This window comes from Prinia subflava, chromosome 9, assembly GCF_021018805.1.
Source record: "Prinia subflava isolate CZ2003 ecotype Zambia chromosome 9, Cam_Psub_1.2, whole genome shotgun sequence".
Classification (NCBI taxonomy): domain Eukaryota; kingdom Metazoa; phylum Chordata; class Aves; order Passeriformes; family Cisticolidae; genus Prinia; species Prinia subflava.
Window position 1 is genome coordinate 23,539,735 of NC_086255.1, and position 26,079 is coordinate 23,565,813.

Sequence of the window (26,079 nt, forward strand, 5' to 3'; positions counted from 1 at the left end):
GTGAGGGAAAGCAGGGAGCAGATGCTGGTGGGGACAGTGCCAGTGTCCTCAGAATCAGCCTGGACCAGGTTTAGGAAAGGGGTGGGTGGTCGGTAATGGGAATTCACAGAAATGTTAATGGATAGCCCTTTTATTTTAAGAGGTGCTTTATAAAACAAAGTAAGAATTGTGGTTCTGGTTTTACAGATGGGCAGAATAAAGCCCGGAGGAGGGGCACAGCTTTGGGTTTGTGTGCTGCAGCAGTGCTGTTCAAGCTGGTTTAAACAGCCTCTGTTCATATCCTCTGCCATGGTGGCTGATCACTCCTGTCTTGGGCCCGCTCCCTGTGTGGTGTTGGCACAAAGGAAATTAATTCCCCCATTCCAGCAAACCATACAGCTGCACAAATGCAGTGTTGGAAGTAAGAGTCCAGGAGAGAGGAGAGAGAGGAGTGAGAGGCAAAATTCCAGTGTCCAGATAAGTGCTATAGCCTGATCTGCCAAAAGTCCAATCTGGTTACAACTGGAATGGTACCCAGATTTGGAGCAGGCAGAAAAAAAGCTTTTCCTTTGGAGAAACAAACTAAAATAACTAATTGCAACTTCATTAAAGACCAGTCTGCATTAGCTGAGAAAGTCATGTTAACACATACTAAATTTGAATCAATGAACATGTTTTTCCTGCCTTGTATAAGCAAAAGAAAAAGCACTGGAGAAAACTTCTGGATGAGAATAAATCCTTTCTGGGCAAAAACATTCACAGTTCAATGAGGCCTTAAAGCCGATCATTCACCCAGAGTGCTTGTCAATATGTAACTTCTCTAAAATTCCCTTTTGTGAGACAAGAAAACCAGCAGTGTCCCTGTGTGAAGCAGACAGTCCCTTGGTGACACTGGGTGTGTTGGGGTTGGGATGACTGTTTCTAAGAGGGTTTTCAGTTGTATTGTTATTCTTTGTGAATTACCAGTGAAATGGATAAATATGACTGCAGGACAAACATTGGATGCAACTAACAAGTTATTTGTAATAACTTGAGGCTTTTCTTCTGCATTTTTTTTAAGTCACCTGTGACTTCTGTGTCATTTGAGTTTTATGAAAGTATCTGCTCCCACAGCTGGTCACTGAGGAGAAACATGGACTGATTGCAAATTGTGTGGGGTTTGTTGTGTTGTTTTTTGTTTTGTTGGTTTTTTGTTTTTTTTTTTTTTTTTTCTGGTAGTATGTGCCTTTTCAGGTTTAATGGAATTTTTTTTTTGGTATGGAAGTTATTTGGAAGTCAGTCAAAAGAGAGGTAAAATGTAGTCACTGTGTTACTTTTCTTAATATTTGCTGAGTTTTGGAGCCTGGTAGTATAATGCTGTAAGGACACCTTGTCTGCCTGCTGAAACAGCATGTAACAAAATACAGACTACCCGTAAACATTCCCCCGTCTCCCTTTGCAATCTTTCTCTATAATTAAAAAAACATTTCCTAGAAGTTGCAGTGCTGTGCCAGTGTAATCCATAAACTTGTTTTGTTTTGCTACAGAGGGGATGGTGGTTCTGAGGTATTTTGGTGTATTTTCTTAAGCAGTGTTTGGGGGTTGGTTTATCTTTTTTAATGGCACTTAGCTCACAACCATCAGTGAGTACTCTTTATAAAGAGAATAAAAGAGACTTCAGCATGACCTTTAACTGAAAAAAAATTACCATTTGGCTCAGGAAATTTTGATATAAACCTCAACAGAATTCTCATTATCTTTTCTTCGTTTCATTGTTACAGGCATAAAAACCTGTAACACTTAAACTGCTGAGTGAGTCTCAAAAGCTTGGGGGTAGCAAGAGCTGGGCTGGAACCCCAGCTCAGCCTCAGATCTGGTCCTCCTGGCTTGGTCATTGGACTCCTAAATGCTCTTAATTCATTTCAGGTCTTTTACTGAGCTGATTCAAATGCTGCTGTGTTCTGCAGGAGAATGGAAGCATGATGTGTCTGTATTTTGATTGCAGGAAAATGGATCTTGTTATGTGAGGGCGTTGAGGAAACAGTCCCCAGCTACTGAGAGGAAGAAAGGCCGGTGGGAAATACTCAGGTAGGAAAGCTGTGTGTGTCATCAAGCAGTAAAAACACTTGTGGGCCTTCATTCTTTTTCCAGACACTGTCGTGTTTGATGCTTGAATGGCTGATCTGGTCACTATCATAGTTTATTTGTTGTTTTAAGAAGCAGCCCTGTTTGGTCAATTGATTGCAACAACAAAACACTGCAAGCAAAGCCCTCAGCATAAACATTCCTCGGGCTATCCCTGGTACAGTATTGATCCTGATACAGAATACAAACAAATTACTCTTTGCGTGAGCCGTTCGAGCTATAAAACAGAGTAATAATATGTTCTACTTGCTGCCAATAAATGTGCATTTATAATAAACTAAGCAGAAATCCCTGAGTAGAAGTGAACAGTAGTTTCAATAATGTGTTCAATATCTTATGTCTAGTTGTTGTACAGAATTTTAAAAAAAGCACAATTGGGCATTCTAGGGTTTCTGTTTCCTCCTTCACTTAAGAAAAATAATCTTTGCAGGCTTGTTCTGTTGCCGCTTTTCTTTTGATTTTGGGATTTTTAAAGATATTTTAAGTACTTTATAAAGTCATAGGTAAGCTGATCTCTGCCTTATTTTCAGAGCAGTTCATTGCTTCACAAGAATTTGGCCTACATCATAATTTTCTTGTGGACCAGCTGCTGTGTGGGTCTTCTCTCTTTTTGCTCCTTGTCATATCCCAGTGGTATTTCCATATATTGGGAAATAGCACTAAAGACACTTCCATGCATCTGTAGTTGTTTTGAATGCACCTGAAATTAGGGGGGGTGTCAGTACCCTGTGACCATCACCACTGGGGGTGCATAACTGAACCCATTTCCAAAAAGAAAAAATGTTACTGATCATCAGAACACAGAATTTTTTTATTATTATTATTTTAAATTTGCTTTACCATGCTTGTATAATCCACCTCATCCATATTTTCAGTGCTGCACTTTGATGAGTTACAGGCAGTTGACCTCAAGGCATTTCTTGATGAACATTCTGTCTGCTCTCAGCCTTGAAAAACTCAACCTTTTCAAGAGCCGTATGGGAGAAAAATGTGCAAGACTAATATTTATAGGCTGAAAGAGAAGGGAGAGGAAAGACTAAAGTGTAAAACTTGCTTCCAGCAGAAATGCCATCCCTCTTTTACCTCTGATAATTAGAAGCATTTCTGACATGGCTACCAAGCAAGTTAGTGGTGAGTGCCTGCCATTTGCTGTGCATTTCTACTGCAGGACTGTTTTCCTTCCCAGTGCTTCCTGCTATGTTGTTTTCAGACAACCACAAATTTCTGATACTCACTTATTACATTATGATTCGCCAATACTGCTGTATTTCAGTTACTTCCAAGTGTTTACACATGATTGTAAAAATGCAAGGTTGGGATTCACGTTCGGATTTTGAGTATTTTTTTTTGTAGTGTTTGGTAAAGCTCGTTTGCATAAATCCTTTCATTAACAGTGCTAGCTGAAATAATCCCAAAAGACAAGAAGGAGGTGAGTTTTAAGTGGCATAATTTTTACCAGGAAAAGATCATGGCTATATTAAGAAATGCAGCAGTGCTGATTTTATCTCTAATAGAAGATCTAGAGAACATTATAAGTAGTTTTTAGAGTCTACTTAAACAGTATACTGTATTTATTGGTCCCTGAATATAGGTCTGAGATGCTGGTCTTAGATAATGAAAATAGTATGTGCAGGCATAGAAATGCAGCAAATGAATAACAAAAAGAAATACAACGCCAAACCCCACCACATCAAGAAACACTCTGTTTTTAAAACTGTACCCTTGAAAATTTCCTGGAGATTTCCCTAGACTTGGATCCTCATTTTCAAAAGTAAAATAAAAATCACTTTTCTGTACCATAAGGAAACTTGGGAAAGAGGTTCCTTGCTGTGCCTTTGGGTCATGTGGCCTCGCCGCTGTAGAGCTGGAATGTTTGCCATGGTATTTCCGGAGGCTTCACAAACACACAGAAAAAACAGTGGGGGTTAGGAGGATTTTAAAAATATTGCTGTATTTCCCCCCACCCCCAACTCTTTTTTTTCCTGACAGCCTAAATTCATTGCACTTCAAATGTAGGGTTCTTTTAGGAATTCAGAAGAGTTTTTATTTGATTACTCCAGTGAACTTTGAGAATTAAATTAAAATATTTAGTAATTTTTTAAATTGCTGAACTTGTCTAGAATTATTTCTTACTAGATGTAATACCTGGCAACCTACATATTAAGCCTGGCTCTTATTTAGATGGTCTTAATGGTTTACTTTTGGCATGTGTCACTGTGAGTGGCATTCAGTAATCTGACTTGATAGCTGTCATCTTGCAAGGCAGAGTAATGCAAACAAAAGATGAGCACTCAGACAAGGTTAGAGTGAAGAGCCAGTTCTTAAATCCTGCTGTGGTGACGTAGAATCCCCAAGTCAAATCAGAAAAGCACAGAATTAGTTCTGGCTCCTGGGATATGAGGGATAAGATTATGCAAACCTCTTCCATCTAACTGTAGGAATAGTTCATGCTCCTTTTCCGATTTTGCAAACACCACCTTAAACTGGGATTATGAGCACCTCCGTGTGCCTGTAATGCCATGGATGTGTTATGTCTCAGTGGCAAGGTGGGCTGAAGGAGCCCTGCAGTCCCTCTTACAGCCCGGGCTGGCAGAGCTGCTCTTCTCCTCCTCCCTTCCCCTTCCAGCCAAGCTGCCTGTTGAACAAGGGCAGAGAACAAATCAGTTTTTAAAATAACCCACCAAAAATGGGGAAGGGGGGGAGGATGAATGGACTATTTTAGCTTAATCAAGTCTGTTCTCTGAGCATGAAGCTGTCCTGACACGACCAGGAGGGGTGGGGCAAAGGCCATCAGCAGGAGCTGGTAACATTTGGCCAGAGATAGGAACTGCTTGTTTCAGATTGCCTTTGTGAAAATCCCCCAGCAATGAGCCCGTGTCCATGAAGCTGCTCAGGATGTGGTCAGTGGGAGGTGTATAGCTATATCAAGACAGACTTGTTGCTGAATCAGACTATGTATTGCATCAGAAGTTACAGAAAGGCAGCGTGGTTTGTCTTTGAGCTTCTCGTTTAAGTATGAAGCAGTAGAGTTGGTTTTTCCCAACTTCAGGCCCCAGAGTGGCACTTGGAGGAGGAGCATGGGTAGATCTGGAATTGAGCAAGGGCTTGGATTCTGCCCTTTGACAGGGCTTCTTCACTCCCTTCTCCTGTCCCCTGCTGAAATTTCTGAGTTCTCTGTTTAAATGTGACTAATGATTGAATTATATTCTCCTAGTGTTGAAATATATGAAGTCTAGAATCATTTACGTTAGTAAAGTACATCTTATGTTTTATTTCAATAAGTTTTATGACGTCTGATTGCCACAGATTGTCACATTGTCTGACTCCTATTCTACTGGTCCTTAGCTAGAGGAGTTGATTGAGAAGGGAATGGGATGAAACTAAGAAGTTGTTCTGAAACTGTTGTACTGTAATTTGTAGGGAAAATATCGTTTCAAATAATGGCTTAAATATAAATGCTCTGGTATATATAAGTAATCTCCTGTAAAAGTAAGCCATGAGTCCAAAGGCAAACTGTGTTTTAATCTGAGCTTATCTGCTTGTATATGTGGGGTTTTTTTTCCAGGTGGACACACAGAAATGTGTCCAGCTGTGTAAAATGTTGGTAAGTTCTTGCTTGAGTTGTCTTCAGTGTTGTACTTTTTAGTAAAATGTTGTAGCACCCCAAGTTTCAGGTGAAGAATTCCACCTATTTAGGTAGCAGAAATAGTACACAAGAGCTTCCTGGGGTATTTTTGGAGGTGTTCCAAAGTTTTGTCTTGTTCCTTAGGATATTTCACTGGTTTGTCACTTGGTGCCTGTATGAGACAGTGCAAAGATTTTTTATAATTTTGTACTGATACTATGTATATCCAAATAATATTTTTCATGCCCTTTGGCTTTGCCCCTTCCCGTTTAAGGATTCCAAAGCCTTCTTAGGAAACTTTTGTTTAGGCAGGCCAAGGGGAGTCATGGTTGGAACTTGTTCTCAAAAGCTCTGTGTTCCTAATGGCCTTTGACAGTGGTTGGGAAAGATGTCACTTCAACATAGTGGAAAGCAACCAAAGTAAATTATATTTTTAATGAAGAATTTTCTATCTGGATGAATTGATACTGGCAGGACAGTATTAGCTAAAAATAGAAGAACCTTGTGCAGACACATTGCAATCTATCCTGGTTTTACTTTGTCTAAACAAAAAGCAATGTACACATAGTGAGCATAGACAGGCCTTTTAGTCTGAGGGACTTCCTTTGGCAGATGGCTTCTGATTCTTTTCTCCTTTTATTTTTTTAAATAAGTATTGCTTTGAAGGAAGAACAAATAAAATCAGTATTCAAGGATTGTTTATCATGTCACTGCATGGAAGATTGCTGTATCCCGTACTAGAGCTACTTTATGGTGGTATGTACAAGATTCTTATGGCCTTTTAAAGGATGCTAACTTGCATTCCTCTCTGCAAAGAAATATTTCCAAAAGAAATACGCAGATTGAGTATTTATTTTGGTTCAATACAAAAGTATTCAGAGCTAACTGGCAAATATTTTACTTCTCTACCTTCCCTTTTCCCCTTGTGTTAACCTCCCCAGTGTTTTCTTCTGACTATTAGAAATGTGTTCTTTTACAGTATTTTAGATCAGCTGATTTATAAGCCAAGATTTATCTTTTCACTGAAAGTATGTGTAAGTAAAGAGAGTGAATGGTTATTTGACTGTACTTATGCATACTATATATTTTCGATATATTAGATGTGTGTGTAAATTGAAATCCTGTTTCAGAACAGTTGTTGCTGTTGGAACAATGGTTGAGGATTACATATATTTTTTTTAAATGACTGAAAAATCTAAATAAGGTTAAATTAACCTACAATAATCATACTGTTGCGTATTCTTAAATGTCTTATAACAAATAGTATTTAACTACATTTCTCTATTTCACCTCTTTGAAGTTAGTAAGTTCAAAGTATAACTGGTTTCTCACACATTTTATTAGACCTTGATATTTCTGACAGCATAGCTTTCTTTTTCAGGCCTTTAAGTGGGAATAGAGAGAGAAAATTGTTTCCTTCTCAAGACAAAAGAGCAGTGCAAGTGTAATCTCAGCTCTCAGTTTTCCTTTTGTCTATGTCTCTTAACCTGGTGTGATTAATTTGGTTTGATTTGGTCATGTTTTTAGAAGTTTATGAAAGGATAGGGAAAAGGGAAGAAAAACACTCCTTTGAAGCAAGTATCAGTGATTCAGATGCTGCCTTGAATCATAAAGATATATATGACTGAGATCTGTGTTACTAGAGTGTGAGGAATGCTGTGTGAAATGCCAGCAGGTGTATCACCCAAACTGATTATCAGGCAAGAGACAGGGACAAGTATATAAACTGCCTGTACTCTGCTGAGAATGTGTAGTCTTCACCACAGCTCAAACAAACGTTTTCAAACATTTTAAGCTAGCAAATAATCTCCACATACGCAATGTAATCTAAAAATCTCAGAAGTCAAAAGCAAACTAATTAATCTGCATTAACATGAATGTGTGGAGGAGTGTGTCTGCCACACCCTGTGGGGTCCCCTCTCTCTCTTGCTTATACCTGTCCCATACGTCAGAAGGCTCAAGCTGAAAGCTAAAAATACTCCTTTACAGTAGAGTGGGAGGAAAAAGAAAACAGGCATGAACACCACCTTCCAAAGATACTAAGTGTTTGCTACAGAATAATCTGTTGACACAGAATGCAACAAAAATTATGTGTTTTCTTTGTTGCCTTTGATTGGAGCACTTCAGTGGAGTTTCCTCTTTTGCATGTACTCTATTACTGGGTGGGCAGAAGCTCACTAACTTGTGTAGGTTGGTTTCTGCTAAATACAGTTTAGCAATGACCATTTTATTACTGTCCTTGTAAATGTAAACATTCTCAGTCTCTTCAGACACTCTTCTTAAAATATGCCTTTTTTTCCCCTGATGATTTTCATTGCTACCCTTTGATTTTTGTCTGATTTTGCTCTGAATTTATAAGTTTGTCATACTACTGTTGCCAACCACTAGAGTGACACTGTTCCTTTAATAAAAACTATGGCACCAGGGTAGTATTAGGTTCTTAGGTCCCAGTTTGATAACACATTTCCTTCTCTGAGCACATTTTCCTTTTGGACTGTTCGAATGTCTACCAAAAATAGTGAATTCTTTGTTTGTTGGCGGGAGCACCTGTGCAGAACCCATTTATCATCTACAGCATGGTAATGGTTTTTGGTCATTATTGCTCTGGACCTGACTGCAGCCAGAAGTGGAGTGCTCTTTATCAGTTTGTAGAGTCTTGCAGTGCTTTGCTCTGCCTTTCCCTCACCTTTCCTTTTGGCCTTTTCCGTGCCTGGTGCCTAAATACCTGCCTGGTGCCTTTTTTCTTATACTGCCTCAGAAGTTCTCACCTGGAGACCCCTGTTCCCTCCATTTCACAGCACTCAGATTATTTTGGGAGTTCATGCAGAGGGACAGCACGGTGCTTGCAGCAGAGAGTATACCCCAAGAGAAGATGTACTTACACCTTGTCTTGTGGGCAGATACGAGCTTGATGTGCTTGTCTTGAGCTGCCCACGTTCTGTGTGGAGCCGAAGCAGAAGCCCCACATCCATCGTTCGCATTGTGTTGAGCTCGAGCTAATAAGCTCGGTCTCTTGGCAGGATGTGTTAGATCAGGCTTACTGCTGTGCTAATTGTGCTTACACAGCTTCCAGTTTGGAGCTGGCTCATTTACAGCTGGCTTGGATGGTGGCCAGGAAGGTTCGCCTCTGCCTGCAGTATGCCATGTAGACACACACACATCCAGCACTTGAACATGTCTGTCAATAGCAGGAAATTATATTTGGAGGGAGGGGAAAATCTTTGGCCTGGCTGCAAGTGTAAACAAGGACAATATTAATGAATGAGGAAGTAGGTAACAGTTTTAATAAGGAGAAAGTTTGATTATTCCTAATTTAGACTCACTGCCACAAGTTGTTTTCAGCCTGTGTGTTTGGCCCTATCTTGTTCCTCTTTTACCACTGTTTTTGTGGGGGTTTTGGTTTGAGGATTTTTTTCAGTTTATCTTGGGAACGCTTCCCGGATTTAAGAAACCTCATTGTAGAAGTGAGCAGCCTGGTATTTTAACTGAGAAACAGAAACTAATCTAAACATTATGTTAAAAAATGGGCAAACATTCAGAGGATAGAAACTTGCTTTTATGATTAGCCCATCCACTGTTTTTTGTCTTCCTTTACTTCATATGTTAGCAAGTTACTGTGTACACTGGCTCTAATGCAGTGGCAAGGATTGGCCCATCTTAAGTGTTGAAGTGCTGTAGTTACCTCAAAGTACAGGATACTCATTAGTAACAGGAATTATTCAGGAAGAAGAAACCAGGAGCTGTAAAAAGTTCAAGTTTGTTTATTTAGGTCTGAAAAGCTGGAGCTCAGAATGACTTGAAAGCCACATCCTCAACTGGCAAAGATCAGTTTGATCAGTTACCAGCAGTTGCGTCATTGGCTTCATCAAGAATATGTCCCCTCAATTATTATGAAATCTTCTGTCTGAGGAGGAGAGTGGTGGTGGATGGGAACATAGGAATGTGTATGTATATAAATATAGAGAAAACTGGGCTAGTCTCCTAATTTATTGTTAAATAATAAAATAATTCATCAGCCACATTGCTAAGAGCTGTCTTAAAATTTGAGCCCATTTTTCTCAAACTATTTTTTAGTCACAAACATCCATGCATCACTGCATTAACTTGCTTGACAGTTTAGAGGCCACTTCTCCTTTTGAGCAAGCCTTGAAGAGACAGTAACAACCCTCTAGTTCTAAAATCCCTGTTACTAGAACAACCAGGGGAATCTCTGCAAAGGCAGAGTTGAATAATGATTTAGCTCCCTGAATTAATTTGAAATTTCTGCAGCACTAAGTAGTATTTTAGTGGCAGTATAATCCTGTACATTACATATTAAGTCTGCAGACTGCACTGCCAGAGGAAGAACCCTGCAGTATTAAAGTGACACTGTAACACCATGGTATTATATTCAGGTCATTAGGGGGCATTTTACAGGATTGAAGTTATCTGGTGGAATGTCAAGGGTGAATCGTATATTCTCTGTTTCTTTGCCTCTTCAAATATGTAGATTAGGGGTTTAAAAAAAATAAATGACATGTTGGTCACCAATGTTCCTCCCCTCCTCAGCCCAGTATATCACCTGTGCACCACTTGCACGGTCAACAAACACCGAGAGAGGAATGGAAGGGCAGTAATAGACACAGATGGCTCAAATGGCTGGTGAGAGAGCACTGCACTGAGGGTTGGGGGACTTTCTGTATGAATCACAGCAACGGAGAAACAAGCATAAACTCAAGTGTTTGGCTTTGGTGTCAGCAGGTGTCCAGAGTGATGGAAAATTCTGTGCTCCAAGGTGGGTATTTCCAGAGCAGACCCTAGCACTAAGGAGCAGGGGCGCTCTTGTGGTTGACTATACTAAAGGAGAGGAATGGCTCTCTCCCCTTTGTGCTTTAGAAATTCCTTCTAAATTCATGTGTGTGGCCCATCATAATGATTTTGATACCTCTTTTCAAATGTAGTCATCATTCAGACAGCTCTGGTTGAATTTAGAAAGAGTATTAGGCTGTGAAAAGCATGTGTTCTCAGCACCTCATTGCTGCCTCTGGCAGAAGTTGCTGCCATTCAGATCTGCTAGCTAGATAGTTCATACGATTATTCTGTGCACCATTAGAGACAAACTGGGCTGGGTTAGTTTAAACATGTAAATAGTAGCTTTGGATCATTTTTCTAAACAGATAATCATTGCACAAGTAGCCTAGCTGTCTAATAGCAAATTTCACCACACCAGTCTTCCCTCGTCTTTCCTTCATTTTGTTGAAACTACAGCTTTTGGGGTGGTGGGAACATTTGTTAAAAATAAAAAGAATGATTAAAACAAAAAAAAAAAGGATCACTGACAAAAAGTGAAGTTGAAATTATGTTTAACTTCCAGTGGTGGGAATGACAATGGTAACATGCTGGTTGGTCAGAGGTTCATAACCTTTTCAGATAACAGAGTGGCCATCATACAAAGGGGGTGCATGGCTGTGATCTTTCTGTGCTCCAGGTAGTTGAGGGGGGAAACCCAACAACAATTGGCTTATTTCAAGAGTTTGGTTTTCTCTAATCTAGAAGATGGGCCAATTTGTTGTAGGGTAGTACCTGTTGTCTTCTTGTGGCACTCCACTTGCTGATGGGAAATTCTTAGAAAAGTCTCATGCACAAGAGATGTGCCTGGCTGCTGCAGACAGTGCTCAAAAGGAGTGGTGAGGGTACTGGACAACTGGGCATTATTATTACAGGTCTTTCCTGCAAAAGATAAGTAAGATAGCATTCAAATCTTACTAGGGAGTGGTGGCAGGACTGGTATCTGTAGAGAAGTGCTGGCTGTGCCAATGGAGCATTGCCTTACCTGGCAGACCTGCTGCTGCAGGAGGCTGTGAGGGCAGATCAGCAGGTTAAACTCGGCTGTGGACGACAGCTCCATGGGCAGACGTGAAGGGAAGCACATGTTCCTGCTGCTGGCTGACTGTGGGGGCTGGGAGTGAGGGCAGTAAACCACAGACAATAGCTGGGCTCTCGTACCCTGCCTACAAAGGTATCTGCTGCTCAGGATGAATACCCAGTTAGAGGGATGACTGGATTAACCCAAAACAGCATGTTTTCTGTGCCTACTGCTTTCATGTATGCAAAAAAATTAAAATATTATTCAGTATATTTTAAATTATTTCAATACTCTCTGCCTCTGCTTCCTTTTTTTTTTCCATGGGAAAAAGACTAAACTTTTATTTTCATATATCTAGGCTACTTTCACAGAGGATAAAGTTTCAGTTTAGATTTTGAGGACTGTTCTCCTTTGATCTTGATTTTGCTTTGGTTGTCACCAGCTTTTGTTTTAAAATGTGTATCAGGAAGCCAGTTCTGTCCAACCATTTGGTCAGAACTACCTACTGGATATTTTTTCTAGTTGAAGGCAGTGGGCTTTCCTGAAAAATGTCCATATACAAAGAACTCTCCAGAGTGTGTCTCCAGTGATCTGTGCAGTTAGCAGTTACTCCTGTGAGCTGTCATTTTACAGTAAAAATAGAAAATGTAAAATATTGATTACATATGCAAGTACAAGAAATGTACATCTGTATACTAGGTCTCCAGAAGCTTGTAGATAAAAATAGATTTCAGTCCCATTTTTCCTTTTAATGTGCCACAAGAAGTAAGTTTTGGTCTTGAGGAAGTATGTGTGAAGCCATAAGGCTATAAGCTTGTGAGGAGAACTTTATTCCAGCTATTTAGTTAAATGAATTAACATGGAAATTTTTTGAGACTTCTTTTCCTAAGTAAGCCACATGTTATCATGGTGCAGCAGCGAGCAAAACCATAAAGTTCTGAATGAGAGAGATCTTGGTTGTTTATCAAATGCATTCTGTATATCAGGTATTGTAGTTTATAGCTATATATGTAGCATACTAGAAATACATAGTGGCCTGATGCTTACATTACTGTTCCACTTGTACTGCTTTTTCAATGTATTTGCTGATGCTGCAACACTTTTTGCACTAAGTTTCAGATAATTCAACATCTGCTTTTTTAAATTGAAATAGTCCTGCTGCTGTCACTGGTGGTACACAGCTAAAGCCTGTTTTCCTTCCATCCTACTGCAGATGAACATCTGGAGGACAGGATTCACTGTCCTTGGCCATTGACTCTGTTGTGACTTTCTTTGATTGCTATCAGTTTGAGGCATTGTCAGATACTGCTTTGATCCAGATACTTGCCAAACCAACCTGTGCCTCTAGCTTCTTGTAAGTACTGGTCATGAAAATAGGAAGATTATAGGACAAGCCATATTATCTTATGAGGTGATGTGTATATGATAAGTTCTGAATAATTACACAATAAAGTAATCAGCCAGCAACTTAGTACGTTCCTCAGTAGGGAACCTCAATAATAGGTCTGGCAAAAATAGAATTTTCCTTTTAACAGCCATTGTCAATTTTTTTTAAAGTATTGTCAGTGTTTATTTAAAGTTGAATTGATAACAGGTTCACTTTCCAGTTCATTGTAGAATTAAAATTCTTTATTCAGAATGAATCTTAATAATGAATTGAAGGTATTTTAGAAATAGGGTTTGTGGTGGAGTTTCATTTTGATGTTTATTCCCTTCATCTACAGTGTGGTGCAGGACTGTAGATGTTAATCTTAAATTGTGTCTTATTAAAGATTTTGGGTAATACCCACCTGGTTCTTTAACATTTTTTGGTTTATGTGTGAAGCCAGGATATCAATTACATTTGCTCATTTTGTTGCCAAAATGTAGCTTGACTTCTGCAAACAGTTTAAAGGAGTGCGTTCAGTTTTGATAGTGGTGTAAGAATATACCCGCAATAACATCCAGCATCTTTGGGAAGGTTTTGCCTTTGTTTTCTGTAGCTGGTAAATTTATTATTTTGGATATACGTCCATCCAAACCAAATTTACCACTTGTAACATGAATATGCTATACAAGCTACCAGAATATTTGTAGCTGTAATGCTCTCTAATGGAGGGGGTGTAGTTTGCAGTATGTCTGCTTTCTTCCTTTTGTGCGCTTGCAGTTGGTTCTTTTTTGGACATTGTGCATTCACACATACACACACAAAAAGTGCATTTTCAGCCTGAAGCTGCAGGCTAAGTGTGTGAGCCCAGGTGTCGTATTTCTAATGCCTTTTGCATGAAATGTGAAGTAATTGCCCAAGTGCAGAAGCTGTGTGTATGTTTATGAAACATGAAGTACAGGCACAGTCTGCGATTTCAAGTGTCTTATGAAAATGTGTGTGTGGTAAGGCCATGCTCTCTTTGAAACAAACTTCTTATGTTCTTGAAATTCAGACTTCTCAGTCTTGAAAAGCAAAGTGAATGACAGAATACCTTAAATATCTCCATATGTGTTTATATTTAGTAGGTCTAAAACCACTTACACCAAGGTAACTTACTGCAAAGGAGAAACATCTGCTGAATTAATTTTCATGAAGTAGATGGTTTTCCTACATTTTTGTGTTGTGAGACCTCCCAGCCAAGAGGGGAAGAAAGATACCTGTATGGTGAATAAATGAAACAAGTGGATTGTGGGTAAATAAATGAGTGACAAAGAGATGATGTAAGGAGAGCAAAAAGCATTCTTACACAAAGAACGGTGGATAGTGCCTACCTCTCCATCATGATCCCAAACGCGAGAAAAATCAAAGGCTTTTTTCTTACTGGAGAGACTGAAAGAAGGTCAAGTTCAAAAATAGCTTTGGGTCAAAAAGGAGGGAGGAGAAAGAGACAGTATAGTCGCTGAGATGAGTAACTTCAGATAACATTTGAGTGTCTGAGATGTCACTGAGAGAGCTGCTGCTGAGGAAGGGGCCTGCCGTAGCTAATATTTTCAGTATAGAGACCTAGGATACCACTATCAGAAATGGGCTGCTTTGGGTGCAGGTTGTCATTGTACCCTGTTTATTGGTCTATGTTGCTCCTCCATTTCCAAGTGTGTGATTCTGGGACTTCTGAGGCCACGTGCCTTGGTTGTCTTGTGGCAATATTCCAAGCCATTCTCTTCTTCCTCATGAATTATAGAGGAAAAAATCTGCCCTGTTCTTAACTGGTTAAGACTTTTAGGAAGACAGTGAAGGCTTTTGTGTAATTTAACCCTTCCTGTCCTCAGCTGTTTGCTCACTTACACTGCTACAAATTGACATAAATGCTGGATGTATGTTCCAGTCTTTATCATCAGTAACACCGGGAAGTCATGGCTTTTGAAGCATTTGTAGCAGCAGAAATGGTTTAACATTGCTGAAATTTCTTTCCTATGTGCATTAAAAATTCATATGGTGATGGATTTGAGACTTGTGTATAAGTACTTTGATTAAATACTCTGGGTTTAGAAAGAATGTAGGATCTAATATGCCAAGGAGGAAGGATTTATTTTATTTTATTCAAAAACTTCTAAACAGAGTCCCTAATAATCTTAGCAGCTGATACCTGTAGTTAGAGTTTGAGGAAGTGTCTTCTACCGCCATCTCAATATTTAAACTATAGTTTTCAAAAAATAAAATTTTAAAAGTAAGGCATAATACTATCAAGTGAGATAAGAGTCTGAAAACCTTCGCTCAATAAACTTATATGTTCTTCAGGAAATTGATGATATATCAAAAGCTGTTTCTTCAGATAGCAATCACTAGGCTAGCTTCCCAAAATGAATGTGAAATACAAACATTGAGAGAGGACTGTGTCTGCTTATAATGGTGCTGGGTTTGTATACAGTGTTCTTAGCTTATCTTGAGAGGGGTTCTGACACACAAAACCCATGCAAACTGCTTTAGCCACCAGTACTTTCTTCTGACCTTAAGTATTTCTTGGCTTATGTGTCTGAGATCAGTTCAAAGAAGTTTCGATATTTTCTTCTGTTTTGGTTTTTTTTTTTTTTCTTTGTTTTAATGACCAAATATACTGGATGAAAAGAGGTCCTCCAATTAAAGGATAAGCTACATATATATTCCTGCATACAGGAATTAAGCTATGAATGTATGTCTTGTGAATCGGTCTTTGTAAAACAGGACATAGAAAGCTACATCTGTTGTGATGGCAGTGGTGTTTGTTTCCCTTTTTCTTTTGGAATAGCTGAATGTTTTCTTCAAATAATCTCTCTTATGGCTAATCTGAAATTCTTTGCCACTGCTGTGAAAATGAAGCAGTGTCCACTGAACCAAGTAGTATATTGCACTGAAGTCCCTTAGTAGAAGGAACAGTGAGACACACATGCCTGACCCATGTGTGGTTTTTTGTAACAGATTATCTCTCTTAAAAATGAGCATTCACAGGTCTCTTCTGTTTAAACTGGAAGTCACTGTTGTAAAGGGTGCTCTTCATTCACAGGGACAGAGGCACATTGCTGTCCCACTCAGCGGGACCCCAGAGGTCAGCCTGAACCTGGGAGATCCACTGGGAAACACGAAAGCTTTGGGGTGAACTTTAGGTTTTCAGATGTGGGTGGATGTGGTTTGGTCAGTCGGTGTAATTGTGTTTTTCAATCCTGTTGAGATGAGCTTTATATTCAGTGTGCTGAGCAGCATAGATGGGCATTGCTTGCTTGCACTGAGCCACTGCTTAGGTGACCAAATACATAACCAAGCTGATTTTTGCACTGAGCAATTTTCTTTTTTAAAATGGGCATAATTCCCACTTGTTCGGCTTTCAAATCTGATGATGTCTTGGAGCCATTAATTATTTATCTTGATGACTACATGTGAGTGAGAGAGGATTTGGTTACCCCTATTTTACAGGAGACAGGGCATGCACTGACTTGCAGGCTGTGCCTGTGCTCCTGTAGAGTGCTCCATGGAATGACTCTGTCATGAAGCTGCAAGGAAGGGTGTTGCTCATTGTACTGCGCTTTATTTTTAGAGGATTCGAGAGCAAACTGCTGCGAGCGGACTGGAAGGAACATTGCCTTTTCTCACTCCTTCTTAATTCTGTAAAAGTCCTTATCAAAAGCTGGTGGTGTTTTCAAGTCTCACAATGGCTTAAGAGTCTTCTGTCTACTGAAGGAAGGCCGAACCAGCTCATTTGCTTCTTTTGAGGGCAAGGTGCAGTGTGTTGTTTGTGCTGCCAGCCTTGGCAGTGCCTTGCTCTCCCCAACTTCTTTGTCCCCCTTCTTCCCTTCCCCCGCCTCCCCAATTATTTTTCCAGAGACCTTGGCTTGCTGCTTCTGGGGCAGCAGCAGCAGCTGCTAGTGCTGTCCTGTAATTCTTCCATCTCAGTCACAGGGGACTGGAGGGGAAAAGACGGTCTGTCTCAGCAGCAGTCCACCAGCTGCTGCTACAGTCTATAATGTGTAAATTTGCAAAATATAGCTTTTAATTTTGCTTTGCAGTCAGAATGAAAAACTAGAGTGCACCACCACTGCCATCATTGATTGATTAATAGAAATAAATGCTCCCTGCTCCCCGGTTCAGACTTGGACAAAAAGAACTTGGAAGTGGCTAAAAATAAAAGGTAAGAAACCTGACAGACTTTCCCACCAACAGAGTAATTAAGAACACATTGTTGTGTATGTGTGCTTGAGAATGTGCTCTGGCTAGGCTAAAGCTGTTGAGCAATGCAAAAATATTAACTAAATCAGAGTATAAAATCGGGCTTAGGGTCATGATACTTTCTGAAGTACACGGATAACGAGGCCTTCTTTGTTACAATGTTAATGACTGAGGGAGTCCCACAGATTCTAGCCTAAGAGGTTTTCCTGAAATTATGCATTGAGACATATTTTTGGTTTTGAGGTTTTTCTTAAGGGAGAGAGAAGGGGAATTAAAGAAGAATAGGCAGTGTTCTTTCTCTGCCAGCAATATAATTGGAGTAGCAATTGTAAGTGCTTGTTTTGTGTCCAGTCATACACCTTGAGTAAGGAAATGGCCCATAGAAAAGGTAAGCAGCCCCCAAATTTCCATTAGAAATGGATTTATAACCTCTTCAGTGTGCATTTATGAATGATGAATCTTTCAGCTGGAGCATTCAAGAAGAACCAGCCATAACAAGGCCAAAATTTGTGAAAGAACTTGTTTGAACTGAATAGTTTAACTCAGTGGTTGTTCAGCAGACTTGAACTATAAAACACCATTCATAAAAAGAATTCATGTTGTTATGGCACACGATTGACCAAAGAAAAACTATTGTGTGTATAGCTGAGAGAAGTAATTTTATCACAAGTCAGTTTTGCAGTTGATTTGTCAGAATTTGGGAGAGAGCAGATCTAAACCTTACCTTTGTGGATACACTGACTCTGCCAGTAAATTACAGTGTAACCTAGTACCTATCCCCAGGATTACCAGTCCTGATTTCTGTACATCTTACATGATACTAACGTCAGCAGTTTTACTTAAAAGCATAAGCAGCCCCTAATCTTGCAACACCCACTACTTTGAATAGATATGTTGTACAGACATGTTGGCAGAAGTAAACGAAATGTAGATGTGTCTTTGGGACTCCAAAAAAACCCCAATTAAAATAGTTAAAGGAATTTTAAAAAGCATACTTTGTGCATGTATGTGCACATATTATCTTAAATTTATTGGAGTTTTTCAGCATGTGAAAAATACAGCCCCGAGTGTATACCATGCTTTCCATCTCCTGGGAAAACAGTGTAAGGAGAAATTATATAGTTGACCCATTATTCAGGCACTTGGGAATTAAGAGAATGGAGAGCAGTTTGTTTCTCTGAAGTCCTTCCTGGTTATATATATATTTTAAATAAACATGGTATGCTCAAATATTTATATAAAAGCACTGTTCAGTGGTATCACTTAATTGGGCAAAGAAGTAAAATTTAGTGAAGTGCACACACTTTGTGTCAGTTGCAGTGTTTTGGGTGGCTACCTGCTCACTTTCAGGGAGAGGATAGAAATTAAATGACAGAGGCTTTTCACAGGTAAAAACAAGCAGAACTCTTGGAAATACTACTATAGACAGACTTCACAATATTGCACATTAGTAGTCTTGTCAAGTATAAGAAATTACCTATTGAAAATTGTTTGTCTTTAACCTTTAAAGAAAGACTGCTGGAGTATGTTTTGAAACTGAAGTGGTAGCAAGCTGGTTTGAAGCTTGCTGACTTTTGACTAGGTGGCAACAAAGGCCTCTAGGACTCACAGTAAAGTTTCCAAGAAAGCAAGTTCCCCTTTCCAATAAGTATTTTCATTTGTCCTATTGTGGTAAAAGCATCTGCCAGTGTTTCCTGAGCTATACACTGAAGTCTTTTGAAGATGATTGAATTTGCTTTTTACTGAGTTTTCCTTCCCTTCAAAATTAAAACCTTTATTTTAACATTGAAGCTCCTGAGCACAGCTTCTTTCATACAGAGATTGTTACCTTGGCACTTCAGAAATGACCCTTACTAAATAGTGATACTTACAGCACGGGCTGTTTTCCATCCATTCTGCAAGGCCTGATTCTTAATGCAAAGAACAGCATTAAAGTCTCAGTGAGAAGCAAGCTTTCCTCATTTCTGCCCCTGTGGGGATTTGAGCAGTCTCTGCAGCCTCCTGCATAAACACCGTATGCAGGGGATGCCACTGCTGGGGCAAGGCTAAACTGGGAATAGTTGATGAGTGGAGATTGGAGGGAGTACTCTGGAATTTTTCAGTGGCTGCATTGTCACAGGGTACCTCCTATCTAACTCTACATGGAAGTGAGAAGGTGGCTTGTTACTGTTGTGTCTTGTCCATGAAACTCTGCTGTGGGTGGGAAGCCTATAATCTAATCTGTAATTCTGTTCTGGTTCTTAGAATAAAGCATTTGAGACAAGAATGATCATAAATAGATGTTAAAAGAAGATGCTTCAGAAAAAGAGACCTAAAAGCACACTGCAGTCTCCCTGAAAGAGTGTGGTATCTAGACAATGGGCAATTTAATTTCTAAATTCCTCAGCCACAAAATTCCTTGGTAGTCTTAAAAATCCAATGTTCCCCAAATGTTCCCCAAAACCTTTTCAAGGGAGTGAAAAAGAGGGAGAACAAAATTAGGTTCTAAGCTTGCCTAACATGTCGCTTGGTATATTCAATTCTGTGTGTCCTTAGTAAACACAATGCCAGATCAGAAGCCAGAGGATAATCTTTTGCTCTAAGTTGTTTTCCTATAATATCTGAAGCTGCACAGTGTAAAACCAGGAGTGGAGAAAGGCTGTCCCGAGTCTCTCTCTTTGCCTGCTGATACAAGCATGATTTCATTATACAAACATTTGCTCCATTAATTGTCATTATTCCTAATCCTCCATTTTGCTTAATGGCAAAACATTTCACTGCAGGGGAAAAAAAAATTAGATTAAAGTAAAGACTTTCAGACAGTAAAGACTACTAATTGAAACCTACAAGGGATACCCCCATCATGGAAATTCAAAATTACAAAAGTTATTACTGATGTAACTGGGAAAGTGATACTTCAAAATCCTCAGGTGTCCACTTTGCATTAAGTTTTTGTATGTTTGAAGTCAGGGTTGGTTTTTTTTCTTCCTCTGTAAATGCAAGAATGTAGCTTTAGTTAATGGGTGCACATAGTGCTATGTGTGTGTTTGTACAACATGCATTTTGTTTTTTGACGGAAAGTAGAGGTTTTGATTGTGCCTGTGTGTCCATGTGGACCTCTGAAAGGACACACATTGCAGATGGGCATGCTAGAATGTTTTGGTTCTGTTTCTCTCTGCTCCTTCCATGTGGGTTGGGGATTTTTTGGCACCTGTCTTCCCCTGCAGTAGCATTGCGTTGAGATCTTGGAATAAAATTCTTTTGCCTGTGCAAAGGTCACGTGTGTGTTTCTGTATTTTCCTTTGCAGTTTATGGTGTACAGCAATCTAGAGGTTTTATTTCTGCTCTCTGGAGGTTGCTGATACTTTACCCAGAGGAAGACTGAGGCATAGGAAGGTTTACCCACTTCTCCTCCCTCCTGCAGCTCCTGCAGGAGGTGGAGAGCAGTGAGCTGCTCCTGAACCTCCTCTCCCATATGCCAAACCTCCAGCTTGCAGGCACACACCTGGGGGTTGTGTTGAATGCATAAAAATACAAATGCTGATACTTATCTGAGAAACGTATGCCTTCACTTGAGTGTACAGTGGTGGGACAGCACTTCATACATGGATTTTGAGGTTGCACAGCATTTGTTAAGGAAAGGAATAAAAAGAATATTTCCTTTTGAAAGGAGGAAAGTAATATTCTAAAAGACATCCCTCAAATATTTCTTAAGAAAATTTGTTCTTTTGAAGCTTAAACCTACATAGTTCTGGATGTGGGGATTATTTTTGGTTTCTTGATTTGGCACGTTTTTGGATGCATAGTACAGTATGTAGGTTGTGTGTGTCATGAAGGAACCAGTAAAATGTAAATTTATGGTTTTAAAATTACTTTTCCTGAGGTGATCTGTTCTCTGTGTGTTCTGTGCTCTGTGTCTCCCTCCATTCCCCCACCCTCAGGTCCAGTAGGTGTAAGTTGGATTAGCTCAGTGACTCTTATCAGGCCTTTTTCCTGTTACCCCCAGATAAACTTATGTGACTTAGAGTGAACTCCAGGCACAACCTCATTCCTGCTGGGGACAGGAGCTGCACTTGCTGAAGCTGTGTGCTGGTGAATAGTACCCCACTGTGCTCTGTATGGGAAAGTGTGTGGGTGGCAATTTACATGGTAAACAAAGGCAGGCAGGCAGGCAAGGAAGATAGTTATGCTTATGTTTTTAGTGCTTCTCCTTAAAAAGTATCTGTTGAAAATTAACAGCAACAAATGTCACAAAAAGAAAATTGGTGTAGATTTTTCCATTTTTAAGAATCAATCTTCAGATAAAAAGATTTTTACATACTTCTGTAGATAAATTTATTGATATGACTTGAACTGATTTTGTGGTAAAGGCAAATAAAGACTGTACCTGCAACTATTCCATTTAATTCCATTTAAATGGAAACATTTTATTTAATCAACAAAATAGGCTCATACTCATCTGAAGGATCACTCACATCCCCTTCCTGCCACCCTAAATAGGTTGTTTGCTTGTTTGTCATAAAAGGTGTAGGAAGGCAATGTGAATTAGATGGCAAAGGGCTAGAGAGAGTGTCAGGAAGCATTGACATTCTTATTTGTAGCGTGTATCTACTATGTGACCTTGGACTAGTCTCTTCACCTATGCCATATCCTGTTATTAGATTATAAATCTCTGCTGGGAGAATGCTTGTTGCAGTTTGCTTTTGTACATGGCAGAGGGTCTTTTAGATGGTATTGTAAAACAAATAATAGAAATAAGGAGAAAAGGTTTTTTTCTGCAACACTAGCCTTTGATGGGGATAGGGATTTCTTTATAAGCTTGTTCTGGTGCCCACTCATCTGCAAAAAAGTTCATTCACTGTGTTACTTTCCTAGCAGCAAAAACCTTCTAACATGAAATTTGCTATTTATTCAACTAAATAAATGCTGTGAGTGACCATGCAGTCCATGAAAACTTTTGCAAATGCATTCTAAAATGCAAAAAACCTAACGCACGAGTATTTGCAGAATTTTCTTTTTGATTAAAGTAGAGGGCTTTCTGTGGCATTCTTGTGTAAGTGGTGTGTTTTAATTGCGGTCGCAGTGTGTTTCCTTGGGGGAAGGCTTGTCACTCAGGAGCGGCGGATCAATGTGATAAGTGTTAGCCCACGGACATGCTAACGAGCACAGCTCACGCTGCTGCAGGAGAGAGCTGCCTCGTTCCATGTGATGGAACTCCTGTTCCAGTTCACCTCCCAGCTTGCTCTGATGCCTTGGCGCTGGCTGGGAGGGAGGCTCACGAGGGAGGCTGTCCCTTCCAGCTCACTGACCTGCGTGCAGGCCGCTCGCAGATGCTGCCGTGCGGAGAAGCCGCTGCTCCGCGCTCGTTGTGTAACGCTGGTGTCACCGGGGCCTTGTGCCGCTGCTGGGCCTCGCACCGCGCTCTTCCCGCGCTGCGTTCCATGGGCAGCGCGGTGGAGTTCTGGCAATCCAGCTCTGCCTTTGCAGGGTTTAATAGCTGAAATTCCATGGGTTTGCATGTCAGTGGCAGGAAAACCTTACATGCTTCTGGTTGCTATGTAGAGGAGCAAATAATTTTTTTCTAAGTTTTTGGGTGTTTTTGCTTTTGGGTTGTTTTGTTGTCTTTGAGGTTATTTCTTCTATGTCATTCAGGACACAGCAAGTCTATATTTCAAGTATTTTGCTGCTAACACACAACCAAACTTTTAAAAAGGAGAGAAATTAAAATGTACAGGTGATAGTCAGTTCTAGGACTTGACTCTTTAATTACAAAATAACACTTTCTTTCAAAGTAACATAAGAAAGATTGCTTTTTAATTGTTTTATAATGTCAGAAAGGATAAATATGTAAGTCTAATCTATGTTCCTGCATACAGCCAAGAGTCTCCTCTCCAATAATATTTCTGTCAAGCTGTTTAATTTGTTGTCACTTTTAAAAGATGTCATGTGATGTAGTAATTTAAAAAGTAAAAAATGAAGACGGTACAAAGAGAACGTACCTGACATGAATACAATATAATGTGCATGTTGTTCAGCTTACTCTGGATAATATTCCTATGCTGTTCCTGTTTGTTCCTTGGGCGTGACTTTGCTAATGGCAGAGAGGGTATTGACTGAGGTCTTTGCTGATAATTATGTCCTAAATATAATTAAATATGAGGGTGGTGCTAGCAAGATGCTGATTGGCTTACAAACAGTTTTGAGATCTTTCACTCTCCCAGAATTAGATAGAGCACGTGGTGCAGCAGTTCTTGGACAGAAAGGACTGCTGAAGCCAATAAAGGAGGATGCCCTGTGGTGTCACACTGGGGATGGGACCCAGCAAAGCAGGATGCCCTGTGGTGTCACACTGGGGATGGGTTCTTTGTGCTTAAAGCACAGACAAAATACTTCTTGGATAGCTGTGGGACTTTAGGGAAGCCATTTAGTCCCACTGTCTAAAAGACAGCAATAATTTCCTTCTTGCCTTTCTAGAATTTAAGCTTGGAGGGAGTGGATGGTATATATTTGTAAAGAAAAGATTTGTCTTTAGCTTACAACATCACTGGAATACAGGCAAGTTTAAAATGTGTTTGTCCTCTTGGAACAAAACCATCGTGGGTTTTCTGCATTAGTGTGGATATGCCATATTGCAACTACGGTGACTTTCAGCTATCATCAGCTGTTTGGAAAGGCCCCAAATGTTGCTTAGACAACACACCTTATTCTTCCAAAAGCCAAGGCTCTCGTGGAGGCGGTAAGCGTGATTTTCACCAGCAGTCTGGCATGGGAGCACTAGGGGACCTGAAAGACAAAAGCGAAGGGGTCTTTAATGAGCACCTTTGTAGCAGTGAGCATGCAGCTGTCCCCAGCGCGGTGCCGTGTCTGTGCTGGGTGAGCGTGACTAATGGCTGTGATTCATGAGCAGCGTGCCTTGTCTCGGGACGCGGGGCTGCTTTCACCTCAAGCCGCCTGCTCCCTTCTCGGAAGCTTGCTCTGCTCCAGTGGGGTTGGCAGAGCTGCTCACCAAGCAGCTGCTGACCGGCTGGGAATGATGGCTTGACATCTGAAGGTAAACCAAGAGCAGGGCTGCTGGCAGCATGGACTTTGTGGTAGTGGTCTGTGATACCTCTTATGTTAAACCTCGAATGATGATGCAGTGATGGTTTTCAGTGGGAACATATTTCAACAAAGGCTGAAATAATTACAGTCTGACATGAAGTTTTGGTGGGAAGTTAAGGAAAAAAATAATATAGTGAGTCACTGGCAGCAAAAGCCTCTGTGTTGTTCTTGGGTGATTGGGGGGTTTCTTTTGTTTTTGTTTTTTAAAGTGGCTTATTTTTGTTGAAATTTCATCTCTGTAAAATAGAGTTCTTGCATTATTGCTTTTTTTTAGGAGGTCAGCAGAAGTTTAGGTTGTCTCCTAGTTTCTCAAATACGAAGGGTCTGTAGTTGAGGCCAAGCATGGGAACATGCAGCCACTGAAATCAGTCATGATGCAGTGATATTTTTTGGCCTTGGTAGGTATTGTATCAAACATGATTCTAAACTTATTTGTTGCCTCACTTAGACCTTTGAGTTTATCCTGTAACTGCTCTAAAGAGCTGATTTTTATCAAAGTTTCATTGTATAAATCTTTTTCAGTCTTGGGAAGATAATGCATCCTTGTGTAAAACCTGCTTCTTGCTGGAATCGATGAAGAGCAAGGCTCAGTTCCTTGCAGGGCAGTGTCATAGTTGTGAGGTTATCAGTAGGTTAAAGGTACAAATCAGCTGTTGGCTCCAGTAACTTCTATGAGGGAAATATGGGAAAAGATACATCTTTTTTGTAAATGAGATAGCACAGTGTGTGATTCTGACCTTTGCTGTAAGAGATGCAAGTGCAACAAGATTTTGTGACTTCAGGAAGACAAGATTTAGGTATTAGATATCATATTAGATATAATAGTTAGATATTCCCATTTGGGCTGTAAAAGGAGGTGCAGAGAGCATTCATAATGCTTGTCATGGGTTACTGTTGGGTATCCTGCTCCAAAAACCAAACCTTTATCCAAAACGTTGATCCTTTTTAAGTGGTTAAGGAAGGCATTTTACAGCATTGTCACATGCCTCTGAACTGATGTCTGGGGTTTTTGGAAGAGGAAAGAGAATACCACAGCAACGACTATTCTTGAAATATTTGTGACCATTTCGAAATTGGGGGGAATTGAAACTTTCCCAGGATTTCTGGACCAAAGAGGTGCTGGCAAATGTGTCACCTTCTTGAAGCTGGCCCAAAAGTTCTGGAAGTTTGGAGGTTTGCACCGTGCTCGTGGCAATTAGTGATGCCTGAAAAAAGGTGCATGATTCAGATTTTGAAAAAAGAGAACTTGCTGTGATATATTTTAAAGCATTTTAAGAGTTGAGGAATGATTTTGGTTTCTTCTACCCTGACTTCCTTCCCCTCCCCATTTATATTTTTCAATAAATCTGCAGCACTGGAGTTACGAAAGTGATTTAGGAAGAGAAGACTGGGTGACAAGTTACCTAGGCAATGGCAGACATATTAAACATTCTAAACAGTATTTTACTTTCTTATTTGAAGAAGCATTTCTTTTTACATTTAACCTCATTAGAACGTCAACATTGTAAATGATGATAACATGTTTTAAATACGTTTTGTTTTTTCTCATATATGTTGTTATCCTGTGTTTACAATGGAACACGGTTTAAGACTTCAGAAATTCTACATTTTGGAACTGAGAAACAGGATTTTTCAGGCAGTCTGAATTTCCATCTCAAATTAACTGGAAATTCCATGTCTTCCAAATTTTCTATTAAAAAATACAAAAAATTGCTATGCATTGAAATTGCTATCTCTTAAATGATGCAGAATGCTGTCATCTTCCAGTTCCTTTCATTAGCTTTGTGTACATCATCATTCTCATTCTGTAAACAAAAATAT

At 39.8% G+C, this 26,079-nt stretch overlaps 1 protein-coding gene across 6 annotated transcripts in view; it reads left to right on the plus strand.

Moving 5' to 3' along the window:
- The window catches only part of ZMIZ1 (zinc finger MIZ-type containing 1), a 339,556-nt gene that overhangs the window by 115,871 nt on the left and 197,606 nt on the right, over positions 1 to 26,079 (plus strand). For all 6 annotated transcript variants that reach the window (XR_010081335.1, XM_063405933.1, XM_063405931.1 and 3 more), the window contains one exon: positions 1,964 to 2,046. The gene's annotated coding sequence lies outside the window, so the exon portion shown is untranslated. The remainder of the gene's footprint in view (positions 1 to 1,963; positions 2,047 to 26,079) is intronic.